This window comes from Arvicola amphibius, chromosome 3, assembly GCF_903992535.2.
Source record: "Arvicola amphibius chromosome 3, mArvAmp1.2, whole genome shotgun sequence".
In the NCBI taxonomy this organism is placed as follows: Eukaryota; Metazoa; Chordata; class Mammalia; order Rodentia; family Cricetidae; genus Arvicola; species Arvicola amphibius.
Window position 1 is genome coordinate 29,070,003 of NC_052049.1, and position 15,834 is coordinate 29,085,836.

A 15,834-nucleotide genomic window follows, 5' to 3' on the forward strand; every position below is an offset into this window, starting at 1 on the left:
AGATCTTCTAAATGTTATCTCACAATGCCTGTGCATTGGGTTCATCTGGTGTGATGTTGGGTAACTCTCTAGGTTAAGATGCCATTTATTCATGTTAAAACGTCAGCTGTACAAGGACTAGTTGATTAGAATTTATGTGAAACTGAAATGAGTATGAACATTAAGGATCAATTTACTGACAAAATGACTAAGAGAACCCTACTTTTTATTTAAAGAATTTTCATCCTTTTTGACTCTTTGCCTCATAGATCAAGTTTTTAGAAGACTGGGGTTTTCTCCACCATGTTCATTGTTTATTTGTTTAAATAACTGAAATCAATCACATTATGAAGCATGCACACAAAACATGCCAATCATCTTCCTTTTTGTCTATACTATTAGCAGCCAATGTCCCTAAGAAAGCACAGAATGACAAGCTCATGGACAATCATGACTACATCAAATAACCCAGTGAAGAAAAACTGAAGGCTGGAAAGATGATTCAGTGGGTAAGAGCACCTTGTGTGTAAGCATGAGCAGCTGAGTCTAGATACCAGCATCCATATCAAAAGCTAGGCATAGCCTTGCATGCTTGTAACTCCAGTGCTGGGGGCCTATGGGCAGTAGATAGGCACAGGAGTAACTGGAGCTTGCTGGCTATCACTTTAGCCCCATGTTCCTTTCTCAAAGGAATAAGGCCAGTGCAATGGAGCTGGATATCCAATGCCCTCATCTGACTTCTATGCACACACACGTGTGTGCGTCAAGATGTGCACACCACACATACTGTTGGGTTTGGATGAGAATTGTCCCCCATGGGCTCATGGATTTGTGCACGTGGTCTCCTATTGGCAGTAGTGTTTGGGGGAACATGTGGAAGTTTTAGGACATGGACCCTTATTGGAAAAAGCAGTGTCACTGGGGACAGGCTTTAAGGGGTTATACTAGTTTCCTGTACCTGCTGTCTGGTGCCTTACACCAATTGCCATTATGACCTCTCCCTCTGGAACCCTAAGCTAAAATAAGTCCATTGCTTTTGGTCATGGTATTTTATCACATTAGGTAATACACACAAAAGAAAATGACAGACGTGTTGTTTCGTATTTAGAGTTGGAAAACTGTGCTGGCAGCCTTTGTATTTTAAGAAGAATGACTACTGTCTTCAGACATAGACCCAGATGTGATCAGTTGGGCAAATAAAATCATCCTTCTTCAGTCTTCTCTCTAACTATGGGCTAAAGGAAGCCTTTCATTTTCCATTAGCTCCACTTCAAAAGCAATACAAAAAAAGCTAATTTCAAGGTACCAGTTGGTTGTATTCACATGCAGAAGAATTCTTAAGTATCCTGAGGCATCCAGTGTGAGTTCTTCAAAAGTAGGCTACATGTTCTGTGATCAAGATTTTCTGAAAATCAAGATGTTCAACTACGAACACAGAATGACTACTTCATGCTGAATATAAGACCTGAATAATTGTTTCCTGTGTTCTAAAATCACAGAGCTCACAGAATATTCTGCTAAATCAGTAAAGGCGATGATTAAGCATTGTGAGGTTTATGGCTTCTGAATGGTTCTTTTGTATAAAGGACAGGACTTAGAGAGGAAATTATTTCTATTGTACAGGTTGTTAAAATTGGACAAATGTGTGAGGATAATGTGAAATGACTGCAGAAGTTTTATCCAAATCAAGAATGTACTTCAGGGCAGCAGCACACACGTTCTCCTGGTTTTTTCCATCAGCATCACAAACTATTGTCAGATGGTTGTGCCTCTAATAGACGCTGAGTTCTTTTTCCTTGAAGTGATCTGCAGAGGGATTTGTGTGTGCTCTGCTCCAGCTTGTGAAGAAACTGAACTCTGTGTTCCTACATGAAAGTATGTGAAGGTCAGAGAAATATCATCGGATTAAATGTCTTATAATTCTGGAAATGAATTATAGAGATAAGGAAATGCTTTAGAGTCTCCTGATTCTTTTGCAGTTTATGGCTGGTTTGGGATAGGATAAGGAAGGCATTTGTATGTTTGATTTGGGGAGAAGGAAAGAAGCTTGAAAGGTATGAAGTTAACTAATATGTTGAAAACTGATGTGAAAATGATTTAGTGAGTCATCAAAATTATGCTAATGGGGCAGGGCATGGAGGTGATGTCATTAACCCCAGGACCAAGGAACCAGAGGCAAGCAGTGGGTTCCAGGCTAGCCTGATCTACATAGTGAGCAACTGCTTCATAATGAGGCTCTGTTTCAAAGAGAGAGACAGAGAGAGAGAGACACACACAGAGAGAGAGAGACAGAGAGACAGACAGACAGACAGACAGACAGACAGAGACACAGAGACACAGAGAGGAATGAAGGAAGGAATGAAGGGAGAAAGAAAAGAAAGAGAGAGAAAGAGTGAGCAAGCCGTTGGGGATAGGTAGGGAAGCTTGAATCTAATAGAAATGGATGGATAGTTACCAGCAGGCTCCTGCCTAGATTCCTGACAACAACTGCAAACAAGACACTAGTAACTGCCTGTGGCTACCTGGGAAAGCCTTCATGGCAATGCTTCTTGGTGGACATCACTTTCAGAACACAAACTACAAGTCTAACTATGAGGGAAGTGCCACGAGATAAAAAAAATACAAGGAATTCAAGTATTATATTAGTGCACAGGGTTTATTAACAAGAGCTACTCAATGAAGCAAAATCATATATAAACTGTATGGACTATGTTGTACCAATGATCTGAAGCTAGGATCTATATAACAAAGGGTCAACAGCAGCCATAGATCATATATTCAAATGAGATGGATTAAATTCACTGAGACAGACATCAAAGGAGCAATGTGAGGAAACTCTTCAAGAGTCCACATAGTGAGCCCCAGACTCTTCTCCGTATACCTGGGAGGTGGAAACAGAAATGCTTAGGTGTAGTTTTTAGTTTTTGTTTTTATTTTCACATATAGTAAAAAGCACATGACATAGTTTAAAATTGCTATGGACTAAATACTTGCACTTCTAAACTCATATTTTAAAACTGCAATAGTTTTAAAGCTACTATGTAAACAGAGATGGGACTTCTGGGATGACCCAAATTATGAGATAAGTGCCCTTTGAGAATAGACAAAAGAGGGCTTGCTTCCTTTCTCTCTGACATGTGAAGATTCAAAGGGAGGACATGAGGCTTGCTGAAATCTTGATTCCAGATAGCAGAGTACGCAGCTGCGCACACACAAAGCAGACAAGACACAGCGAGGAGAGCAATTGTGTAATTGAGAGCAGGTTATCAATCACCGCAGTAACCTGCCATCATTTGCAGAATGAGGACGTAAAGTCTCAGCAGTGTCTATCAGCCCTCACATTTACGATTTTTGATATTAAGTTCTTGAGCCTCAAAATTGGCTCTGACACATATGATATTAAGGATGTCTAGTTCTTGGCAGTCCTACCAAAAGGGCTCGGCTTTTGAAGAGCTTATGAGATTAGTAAGTCTAACACAATAATCCTCATCTGTTCTTATCATGGATTTTCCCACTGTCTATCCAGCACCTTCCACAGGTTCCCAGGGCTGCCTAAACTTGCTGAACCATACCCATGCCTACAAACCGTAATTCCTATCATTTAGATATTTCTACAAAGCAAACTATGCCTACCCCTAACGGCTTAAGTTTTAAGCTTTACAATAACCAGTTATTTATTTTCTCACGCACTAAAATAGGTTGGGGCATAATAGTTGATCTGGAATGACACAAACTGATCTCAGCTAGGCTCAACTTATAATTCTATAATCAGTTAGTTGATTGTGTATTTATATTCTTATTTTGTTTGTAACACTTTTTTTTTTGCTGGAGACTCAGGTCCATTTCTCTATTAGTGCGCATCATACTAGTATCAGGTAACAGATGGATAAAAACGGGGAAAATAATGCCATTTGTAGGAACTAGAATTCTCAAAATAGAGAGGTTGAACTTTTCTGAAATTCATGTTATCATATAAATCTATGGTTCATTTTCCATATGGATTAAGACAAAGAAGGTTTGCTGTAGGAGGTCTTACAGCCAGTGGTTACCCGTCCACTAGGGCATGGCCCTCTTATACTATATATACTGATGTAGAGCATTTGCCGTCCAGCCTCTTTTTTTTTTCCAGCTGTGGGATTCAGTTTCTGATCTCCATCCAAGTAAAGGTTCTGATTTGTGAGTCTACCCTAAATAAATAACCATCTATTTCTCAATTCTGAGCTAGTGTGGGATTTCTTTTAAGCCTCCTTCTTCATAGGTTATCTTTTCTCTTTTCACTGGATGCTTTTTGGGATATTATATACCATGAAAAGATAACTGTCGTGGTTCCCTATGTGTGCATCTCTGTTGCCCACATGATAGAGTGTTTAAAATCTTACACACCATTTAGAATATGCAGAATGCCTGCATTCCAAGGAAATTTAGAGGGAAAGGCAGGAGAATCAGGAGTTTAGGGTGACTCTTGGTAACACTGTGAGTTCAAAGCCAGGACAAGGTTACACAGGGCCCCATGTGATGGCTTAATATTCATTATCCTAGTAGGATCTAGAATCATCTAAGGAAAAACTTGTATGCACACCTGTGAGAGGACTGTCTTGGTTACGCTAGCCACTGGCTAGGCCAGGCCTGTGCAATTGTCTTGATTAGGTTAACTAAAGTAGGGAAATTTATTCTAAAAGTGGATGGTACTGTTTTCTGAACCTGTGTCCTAGACGGCACCCAAAAAGAAGACAGTGAGCTGAGATGTATGATCATCTCTGCTTCCCGAGTGTGGATGCAAGGGGACCAGTGACCTCAAGTGGCCTGCTGCTGTGCCTTTTTTTCTATGGTGGATGGTGCCCTCACACTATGAGCCAAATAGATTCATTTATTCCTTAAGTTACATTTGTTCAGGATATTTTTATCAAAGAAAAAGAAAAAAGCAACTAAATAACAGGAACAACAAAATTCTTATTCACCAGCTGGTTCTTACTGTCAAGGATTGAGTTAGCTAAGGCTTGCTACTGTCTTCTTTTCAGTATGTAAGGAATTATTCTCAAAGGAGGGCAGAACACTGAGCCATGTTGAACAACTCAGTCATTCTTAATTAGAGAATCTCTACACAAAGAGTAATATCGACAGCAACTTCATTTCCCATTAATTTTGAAACAAATGTTTCTCCAGGAACAATGGAAACACTGGAAACCAAATTTGTTTATGGTTAACATTGACAATTGCTTATAGTCTGTTAGTTCTTTTCTGTTCTCTTTGTAAACAGAAATCCTAACAACTCGTTCCAATAGAATATCTGTCAGAGCTTAAATCAACTAATTCAAGGAATTTTAACTGCAGTGTCTGAAACACAGAAACTAATCATCACCACTGGCTCTGGTCATTTGATTCATGGGTTATGTCATTGCTCTAGCACAAAATGGGCTGGGATGTTTCTCTCTCAACATGTGATGATGCTGTGTTCTCAACCAAGCATGGAGATAGGTACTATCATTATTCATAATAATATTAATAAATTGTTACTAGAAAATAAAAGGGTCCCCTTATTTAAAAAGCTTACGTAGTAAAAAGGAATCTAAAAACACAGTAACACCACTATTACCTAAAACATGAATATTTAATCTCTATGAAAAAAGATTTTGATGGAACTGGAGATTTCTGTCCTGCCCACCAGTTTCCCGAAAGTAACGACTTATCAAAAATCATTAAGAGGCTTCATATTAATTTTAATTGTTTGTTCAATGGCTCAGCCTTCTTTCTGGATAGCTCTACATATAAATTAATCCATTTTTAGTAATCTGTTATCATTATGTGCTCTGTGGCTTACCAGTCATGCTCTGGCATCTTACTCCTAAAGCTGCTGGTCTCTCCCTGACTTCACCTCTTTCTCTCTGTTTTTTCTGCTTGGTTTTCATACCTGGGTCTGTTCTGCATGGCTATGGGCCAAAATCAACTTCTTTATTAACCAATAGTAATAAAACATTACAGCACACAGAGGGGCATCCTACATCATTTTGAGGATAAATTTCAGCATCCAAAAGATGTTGATAATCCTCAAAAGGCATGGAATTGATTGGCCAAAACAAAATTGGGTATTATTATTAAATAAATGTGTGTATAAACATATGTTTATCATATTGCACTAAAAATACATTTCATTAAATAAAAACCTATAGCCCAAGAATAAAAACACAGATTAAATAGTTTGAGTTAAAATATAAGAGAATTTTATGTGAACCAAAGGTACCATATATAAGGTGCCATAAATAAATGTTATGGATGATTGCTGGAGAAAAGATACCTTGGTGCATAGATGTTAATTGATTATTATACCAGAATATTTATAAATGAATAAGAAAAAAATGTGTATCTCTTTAGGAAGTGCCGAAGGAGAATGGTATTCAGAAAACTCAATGGCCACTATATATTAGACATTCTACTTCCATGGTATATATTTAAAACAATGGCAGTCTATAGCACTCCTCAGCCTCACAAATGTTGAAGTCTAGAAAAATCCAGCAGTAAGTAATTGAGAACATGAGTAGTTGCTCAATGGGATAAGAATTGGTATCATCTCGGGAGTCCTTTATCATATCTATAAAATATAACATCATGTAGTCTCTCAATCTCTTTACCTTGATAAAAATAATGCCCACTAATGCTCAGTAAAATGAGTCATGTGCCCATATATATGTATATACATATATATATATATATAAACTATAGTGTGTGTGTGTGTGTGTGTGTGTGTGTGTGTGTGTGAAGGTGTACAGGATTAGCTATAGGTGCACCATTTATAAAATTTTTGACAATTGTTGTAGGCCCCAGGAATGAACCTATTACCATGATTTTTCTAAGTGGGTACATCACACTATCAAATTGCCCTCTAAATTCATATTGCTGTACCAATAGTTTAGTGTGTCTCTTAGACTTCATTGGAGAAGTATCTTCATTCAGTAGATGAAATTTAATACAGAAACTCACAGTTGGTCAAAGTACAGAGAAAAAATTGTTTGTGGAGTGTTCAACCAAAAACAGGATATCTATATCATACCTCTCCAGGGCTCAGAGACCATCCTGGAAAAAGATGATAGATTATAAAAGTCAGAGGTTGGGAAGAAACTGACCAACAACAGTGTTTTCTAGACATGACAAGACTGCCACACACATGATCCCACAGCAACTGTGGTTGACTGCACAACATCAAGCAATATCAATCAAATATCAATCAAATATCAATCAATAGTACAGTATGGGGTGGGTAGGAGAATAGGGTCTGTGGTGTATTCCTTTGTATTGTGTGAATATATATCACTGGGGTTGCGTTAATAAGAAGCTAACCTGTCCAGGATAATAGCTGGACAGGTAGAAGTTATGGGGATGTGCAGACCAGGAAAACACTGAGAAGAAGGGCAGAGACTGAGAAGTCTCTAGTGAAATGCAGATGAAGCAGAAAATAACCATGCTATGGTGAAAGATGGTACCACTAGGTGGCAGAGGGTATATAAAAAATATAGGTTAATTTGAGTTGTAAGAGTTAGCTAGTAACAAGTCTAAGCTATCAGCCAAGCATTTATAATTAGTAAGAAGTTTCCATGTGATTATTAGGGAACTGACTTACAGGAAAGAGTAGTTGCCAACAAGGATCCCCTACCTCTGTCTGAAGAGCTATTAATGGCTTCTGGGTAAGAGTCAATCTTCTTTGGGGGGAGATGGCCCTGGTAGGTTAGCTACACTCCAGTGGATAGCCACACACTCTTTAATAATGTAGACAATACACACTGGACTCAGTAGGTCAAAAGATAAAATAAAAGAGGACATGAAGTTGGGAGGGGTATGATCACAAGCATTGTATACATGTATGAAATTCTCAAGAACAAAATCTTATATCAAAAGGAGCATCAGTTGTTTCTATAATGTATTTAAAAACCAATTCCTTAAATAAATATAATAAAATGTGAGAATTTCATAGACTCTATTTGGCGTGCTTTCTCTCTCTCCTTCTCTCTCTCCCTCTCTCCCTCTCTCTCTCTCTCTGTATGTGTACATGTTGTAATAATTATGTTTAAGTGACAATTTTGCATCCTGAAATAATAGTAATAAAAAGGAAAACTCATCTAGGAGCCTCTAAATAATCAATGCATATGACACCTTGTTTTTTTGGCTGCCATATGAACTTACTTTTATTATTCCTACAAGAAATCCTCAAATATTACTTACATTTTACTGGATTTTTGCTTTATAAGTCTCATTGAAATTAATAAACAAAATATTAATAGAAAAAGAAATAGCTGTAACAATATGTTTAAATTATAGCTGGGTTGTAAGCATTCCCTTATAATTACAGAGTTTGGGGACAGGGGAGTCTTACGAATACAAGGCTAGCCTTGGAGATATAGTCAAGTCCAAGTTAACCCAAGCTTCATAACAAGATACCATCTCAGCAACAAAAACACATAAACAATGCATGCAAATTTGATTTTAAATGAAGAATATGAAATTTATAAGTAAATCTGTAAAATCCTATATTATGCCAAATGCCTTAACATTGTTTGTTGATTATGATTTCGAATGATCAATAACATTTGCCATCTTGTTTTGTAGATGCTAACCTTTTCCACTTTTTAGAATAAAAGCACTGAAAATTTTAACTTCTAAATTTTTGAAAGAACAAGCTTTCTTTCTGCTGTAATAAAAGCTCTAACAAAAAAATTAACACTAATTGGAAATTATTGCATAACATAAAGCCAGGAGCCTATTGAAGATACAGACCATGTCATCCTTTTAGATTCAAGTTGGTACTTTTATGTGAACATTTTCCCAGGGAGTGAGTGGATTAAAAGTAGCCATCAGTGAAGCCAAGGGGGCAAGTTTGTTCTCACAGATCGAAAAGTAATGAGAAAATTTCTTCTGTACTGATTTACTTCCTGAATATTAATATACCTATGGAACTCCAACACAAGAATAAATATAAAGATGTGCCACAATATAGTTTCATAAACATTATTTCTCACCTCAAATTGTAGTCTTCCTAATTTAACAGAAGTCACATGAGCAGAAAAAATACTTTTAACAAATAAAATGAACTTGCAGAGAGGATCTCGGGGAAAGAATCTGAGAGACCAGAGATACACCAGTGGAGGAAGTCAGATGTGTGGTACTGAGGAGAGGTAATGGACCATGTAACAGCATGCAGATTAATATAAATGGGTTAATTTAAGTTTTAAGAGCTAGTAGAGAACAAGTCTAAGCCAACAAGAAGTCACTGGGTCATGATTTGGGAGCTGATGTTCCAAGAGAAAATCTGACTACATTCTATTTATTTGAGTGTTTCAAGAATATATATGAAAACATCAAAGTTAAAGTGTAAATAAGGCCACTAGAAGATAAATATTTCACTTGTGGGTTAAACAGACTGGTAGGTAGAGATTTGGGGAATGCCTGATATTCAGTTACTGTGTGAAGCTCTACAGTGGGAAGGAAATGAAGTAGTTTGAGGGAAGCAGAACAAAAGATGAGGTAGCATAGGATTCTCAGATGACTGAAAGCACCCTGCCTGGCTATTTTGATTATAAAAAATAGACGTGCTGGTTGTGCAGCTCAGTGTCTATAATTTCAGCACCCTTAGGATGTGGAGGCAGGAGGATCATCAGCTGTGGATAACTAATGTGTTCTAGACTAACATGGACCAGGAGATCCTGTCTCAATAAAATAATAAAATAAAATACGAAAAAAGTAGTCTTGTTGTTGGAAACTAAAAAAAAAAAAAAACACAGTAAACACAGACACAGAGAAAAATATTTGTCAAAAATGTGACGATATCTGGTTTAGAACTTGGTCTCAATTCACAGACAATTAGCAAGAGGTAGTTTGATTCTGAACGTTTAATAAATGTATAGCACAGTGTTAAGTGTGCCCTGATAGGTCAGCCCATCTGATGAGGTAACGCAATGAGGCTTCCTGAGGCATACTATGAGCTCGTGGGGAGGAGTAGGACCTTTCCCTGCTTGCCTCTTATCTAGCGCCACCACATTATCACGGTTCCTTGGTCTGCAAGAAAGTAGCGAGAAGCAACATTCAGAGTCCTGGAAGAGTTCATAAAACATATTTTAAGCAGACGCAAGGGAATTGTTATTCTCAATAAGTACTTCTCAGGGCTAACAAAATATTAAGAATTCAAAAAGACCTACTTTGAGTCAGCAAGGCACCGGCCATCACTGTAGTCGAAATGAGTCAGAGAATGCAGTTACAAACTATGAAAGTGGCAGTAGTGGCTCTCTTCTAGGGTCTATGACCTCGCCAGCAAAAGGTTTCACCCCCTTATCCTGAACTTCTTCCTATACCTGTATCTGGTACAAGTCTATAATTGCTTTATAAGTTTCAGCCTTTTAGGTTTCTTGTTGAAGTATTTGGGAGTTGATTTTTTGTGGCAGAATGATAAATAAAATTCTGTTTTCAGTCTTCTATTTATGGATATCCAGTTTTCCTAGCATCATTTATCAGTATGTTGCCTTTTCACCCATGTCTATTATGGACAGCCTTGTCAAAAATCAGATGGCTATAGTTATATGTAACCATATTTGGGTTTTCCATTTTGTGCCGTTGACCCACCTCTCTTTTATGTGCCTGTGCCATGGTGTTCATATTTCTGTAAGTCCACAATATAACTTCAAATATGGTATAACCCCTACAAAATTCTTTTTGATTAGGGTTGCTTTGGCTATCTGAAGTTTTTGATAGTTCTGCATGAATTTTAAGTCTTTCTATTTCTGTGAAAAATATCCTGAGGGCTGAATCTGCACATTGCTTTCTGTGTGATGGGTCATTCTCATAATGTTGATTCTATCAATCTATGGACATGGAATGTCTTCCAACTTCTAGTATCTTCTTCAATCTTCTTTTTTCTCAACAGATTTAAATATTTCACTGTAGAAGGCTTTCAACCACCTTGGTTAGGGTTATTCTTAGATTTTTTTTTAAAAAAAGATAATTATGATTGGGAGTGTTTCCATGATCTCTTTCTTAGAGTGCTTATTGTTGGTATATAAAAAAGATTACTCAATTTTGTAAGTTGATCTGGTATACCTGACACTTTGTTGGGCATTAATAATTTCTAGAAGTTTTACAGTGAATTTTTTTGGATCTCTTATGCATAATATAATATCATCTGCAAATAGAGATATCTGTTTTCTTTCCATATTAATTTATTTTCAATTTTCTTCTCTTGCTTTATTGTTCTAGCTAGTGCTTCAAGCACTCTTTTGAAAAGGAGTTAGGATAGTGGATAACTGTCTCATTTTTTTTAATTTAATGAGATTGCTTTATGTTTTTCTCCATTGGAATGGTGCTGTGTTTATCCTACATAGCCTCTATTATGTCAAAGTATGCTTCCTTCACTTCTCTTTTTTCCAGGAATTCATTAGGGCATGCCCTACTACAGCTACAGCAAGTATAATTCCCCACTTCTTATTAATGAAGCTTCACTTTCTAACAGACAGAGGACTAGTATAAAAACCCATAACTGATCCAAGTGCAAAAAACCATATATCTATGGTGTCCCTAATCACAATTGATATATCTACTATACAACAACTATATTCAAATCTCAGGGAACATCATAGAAGAGGTTGTTGAAAGAGGGATCAGAACTTCTTTAACAAGATAGTGGATCCATATGTTTAAGGAAGCTGTCAGCCATGAAATCTTAAACATTCTGGTTGCCTAAGCAAGACTTGAACAAGGACTACACCAGCTGCTGTACCAGTACGGATCGGGCAAATCTCACAAGAATCTGCCCCTAGAAGAGAGGCTCCAGATAATTAATGGCTGAAAGAACAGGGGACTTAGTCTTCCCCATGGAAATATCGGAATCTTATACAGGCCAAGGGGTCAACCCTAAACTCAAGAGATAAACACAAGAGTAACACTAATTAGTACTCATCAGGTTACATATATACATACAAATGTATAATCATAAATACATACACACATACATAAACACATATATGCGTGTGTTTTGCAACAATTATTAGAAAAAAAATGTTGTGAATTAGAGAGGGAATTGGAAGTGACATAGAAGGAGATGGTGGGACAAGAGGTGGAAATGATTGTAAATACAGTAGTCAGGTATGAAATTCTGAAAATAATTTTTAGTTTGAAATTAAAAAACAAAACAAATCAGATAACAAGTTAAATTGGTTGTCTGAATGTGACTTCACAGGAAAGCTTGGAAGTAATAGCTGACATGAAAGAGAATGGAAGAATAGAAATAGAAGGTAGATTCTAACACACTGTTGGAATACTCACATTTTTGTGTTTCTGTTACTAGACTTTCAAGACATTTTTATAAACTCTCTAGCTTTCTGGCCACTGTTAAAAATTGTTATAGCAATCTCTTGTCTGTTCTTATTATGCAATGATCTTTGCAACAGAATAATCACATTTAAGACCTTTCTACCATCATGGACGCTAGAGTATCCTGGGAAGTGACCTTGATATTTATTTACAAGTCTCCCTTGACATCTTCCTGTGTTTGTAGCAAAATGTGGGAAGCTGTTGTATCTGTGGCTCATACATTGCTGTATATTCTCCAAGTTACTGAACCAGTTCTCCTGAGTTGAGTGATTCCTACTTGTCTTCGAAAGATGCAATTTTTTTGTTTTGTTTTACAGACTTTAGCTCACATTAGTCACTAGGGCACAGCACATTGTTACCAGGAACTAGTTTTGTATGTATCCCTTGATGACAAGCACCCATCTACCCAGAATGTAGTCAGTGCTGGGTGCCAAGGCTTGTTTCTAACCAACTGAATGACATTTATTTCAGTGAATTTCGTTCTTTAGAAATCCGTTTCAGTGGCTTTGTTCTCTTGCCAGCTTCCAATGACAGTCATGTTGGAAATATTAACATTGCCTTTGATATTGGGGCAAGAGAACCTAACTTTCAAGCCCTGACTATCCATTGAGAGGATTCACAATGGATACAGACTTACTGTCATAACTGATTTACTTTTTATGTCTTAAAAAGTGTCTTAGGGATCATCTGGGTAATCTGAAGTATATTAGGTGTTTAAAACTAGAAAAACCCAGTCTTGATTTTAAGGAGAGTATGCACTTAGCCCATGCACTCATGATGGGTACTTGGCTCATAATGAAGGGAGAAGACCACAGGTAATGCAAAAAAAGGAAAAAGCAGAGAAAGAAAAAATTATATAATATAAAGTGTTTAGCTCTCCCTGGGGTTTGGTAATTGAGTTTTCCCAGTGCAATTTTTTTACTGTTATTCTTAAACAATGATAGAAGTTCGAAAGGGGTCATTGGTCTCTATAACTTATCTTCTAAGTTCATAGCATATCCCCCATCTGCTCTAAATCATTTAAACCACCACGTTTTGTAGTTGAGCTGCAGGGCTGCTTCCTGCAGCCCAGGGCTCCTGGCCGCCTGGCTAGTTTATGCCCCGAAATAATTACACGGAAACTGTATTGTTTTAAATACTGTCTGGTCCATGAGTTTCAGCCTTTTATTAGCTAATTCTCACATCTTGCTTTAACTCATATTTAGTAATGTGTGTAGCACCACGAAGTGGCGTCTTACCAGGAAAGATTCAACATATCTGACCTGGCAGCTGTCTCCGTGGCATCTGTCTCAGAGAGGAGAGGCATGGCGTCTGACTAAATTTCCTTCTTCCCAGCATTCTGTTCTGTCTACTCCACCTATCTAAATCCTGCCCTATCAAAAAGCCAAGGCAGTTTCTTTATTAACCAACGAGAGTCCTCTATCAATGTTTCCTTTCAATACATATATACTCATCCCTCCCTACAATACCTATTAATATAGTCTCACTAAGGCATAGCATTTTATTTTTATGTTCCCCTTCATTTGAACAGCTAAGGTGAAAGGCTTTTTAATCAAAAATATTTTATTAGTGTGTGTGTGTTGTTTCCATGAATGTCTGTGCACTGCGTGTGTCCAGTGTCCTTGGAGAGCAGTAGAGTGTTGTGATCCTTTGAGCTAGAGTTAACAGATGGTTGTGAGCCACTATGTTGGGGCTAGAAATTGAACTCCAGTCCCTCTGGAAGAGCAGCAAGTGCTCTTAACACCGAGCCGTCACCATAGCCTCTCAATTTTCTAAAAGAAAACAAAGGATAAGAAAAAACAAAACTAGAAAAGAAATAAAGAGACAATTCAGAAAAAAACAAAAGTTTCAATGAATTGTATGCATATTTGTGAGCTAACTTTGACAAGTTAGACTGGTTAGTACATTCTCCTGCTTTTCATTTATGATAAAGAAACCACTCAAGCATATTCTGAAAGCAACTGCCATGCCTAGGACGGGTTGATAACAGTTTACCCCTGATTGCTCCCATTCCATGAGATAATTACAGCGCCGCTCCATTTCTTCCTTCTGAAACCCAAACCAAGCCAAAAAGAGGACAGGCAGGGTTCTTATTTTTTATTTTTTTGAAATTCCAACTTCATTCCTCAGTTTTTAAAAAGACAACGATAGACACATTGCCCCATCTCGCCTTAACTTTCTTCCACTTGTCCCTCATTCCACAGCATTCTGGCCTCTGACGCTGTTCCCAGTATTGTCAGCAACAACTCACATTGCCAAACTCAATTTCCCACATCTCAGCTGTTCTTTTACCCTGTTGGACCAATCTTCATTCTTGAACTATCTTTCCCTCCATTTCTGTTTATCCCATGTTAAACTCTTACCAAGGAAATGCTCATGTTTATTAGCCTCAAATTCACTTTGAAGGGCTGATAAGTAGTGTAAGTTTCTACCATACATGCTTCTACTGCTTGGACCCATTCTCCCCATCTAACTCTCTTTTCTCTATCTCTATTTTATCTGATGTCAATTCTACTAGGTCTCTGGGCCAACGGGGGGGTAATAAAAGCAGTTTCACTGTGACTTGCAAGCCATAAAACACACTTTTTATTTGAATAGATTACTTGCTCTTTAAGGAAGCATTTGAATTGTACTAAATTTGGCTAGCCAATCTTCTTACGAATGCAGGAGCGCTTGACTTTAAGATCTCTTGCAGTATGTTATAGAAAATTAGCCCCCTTAAAGTGGCTCAAATGTGAGTATTACTAGGTAAACCAACACGCTGGAGGCAAAAATCCATCTAGGGTAATTATGCTGATCAGCAGAGGCGACTCACATTTCTTCCTTTATCACATGTTCACTTCTTTTGCTTAAGGAATGATTATCGAAGAGATCACAGTTTATGCCTATACATCCAACACTCAGAACACTCAAGAGATAGAGGCAGGAGAATCTCTGGAAGTTCAAATAGCAAGATGAACAAAAAAATAGAGCGAAAGTACATACAAAGGAAATTTTATGGTATCTGAATTGAAGATTTTCACACAGACCTGTATCTTCCCAAGCATTATAAACATCATTTCTAATGCCTAAAATGTTGAACTGTTAAAAGGGAGGACAGGATATTGATCCTGATGTTTGAATTACTTCTGCCTCTGAGTGGTTTCCACACACAGGAACTGATATTCATCCCATACTGTAAAGCTGAATGGGAAGTATATGAATGCCTACGTGAAGGCAGGCAGAGAGCTTTTAGAAATTAGATGAGCGGACTGTGGAGAAGTACTTGCTAAAACAACTCTTCATCATGCATAAAACCTCCCTACTCAGGGAATGGCAGAGAAACTGCAGTTCATTCAGTTCATTAGGCAGTCTGCCACACCGTGTAGGCTTAGATAAGTATGAACTACTGTTCTCACAACAATGACAAAATCTTCTACTGACATATTTCTCAGATTATCTCCCTACTGGTTAAGTATTTGACGTAATCACACTTGTCAGTTCTAGAGGCTATTCATGATCTATTGAGAT

At 37.5% G+C, this 15,834-nt stretch overlaps 1 long non-coding RNA gene across 1 annotated transcript; it reads right to left on the reverse strand.

Annotated features, from left to right (window-relative positions):
* Positions 1-2,616: 2,616 nt before the first annotated feature.
* On the reverse strand, positions 2,617-13,620 carry LOC119810213. Its single transcript, XR_005284719.1, has 2 exons — positions 13,563-13,620; positions 2,617-2,860 (listed from the first exon to the last, which is right to left on the reverse strand). It is a non-coding gene; the product is annotated as an uncharacterized LOC119810213 (long non-coding RNA).
* Between the last annotated feature and the right edge of the window lie 2,214 nt (positions 13,621-15,834).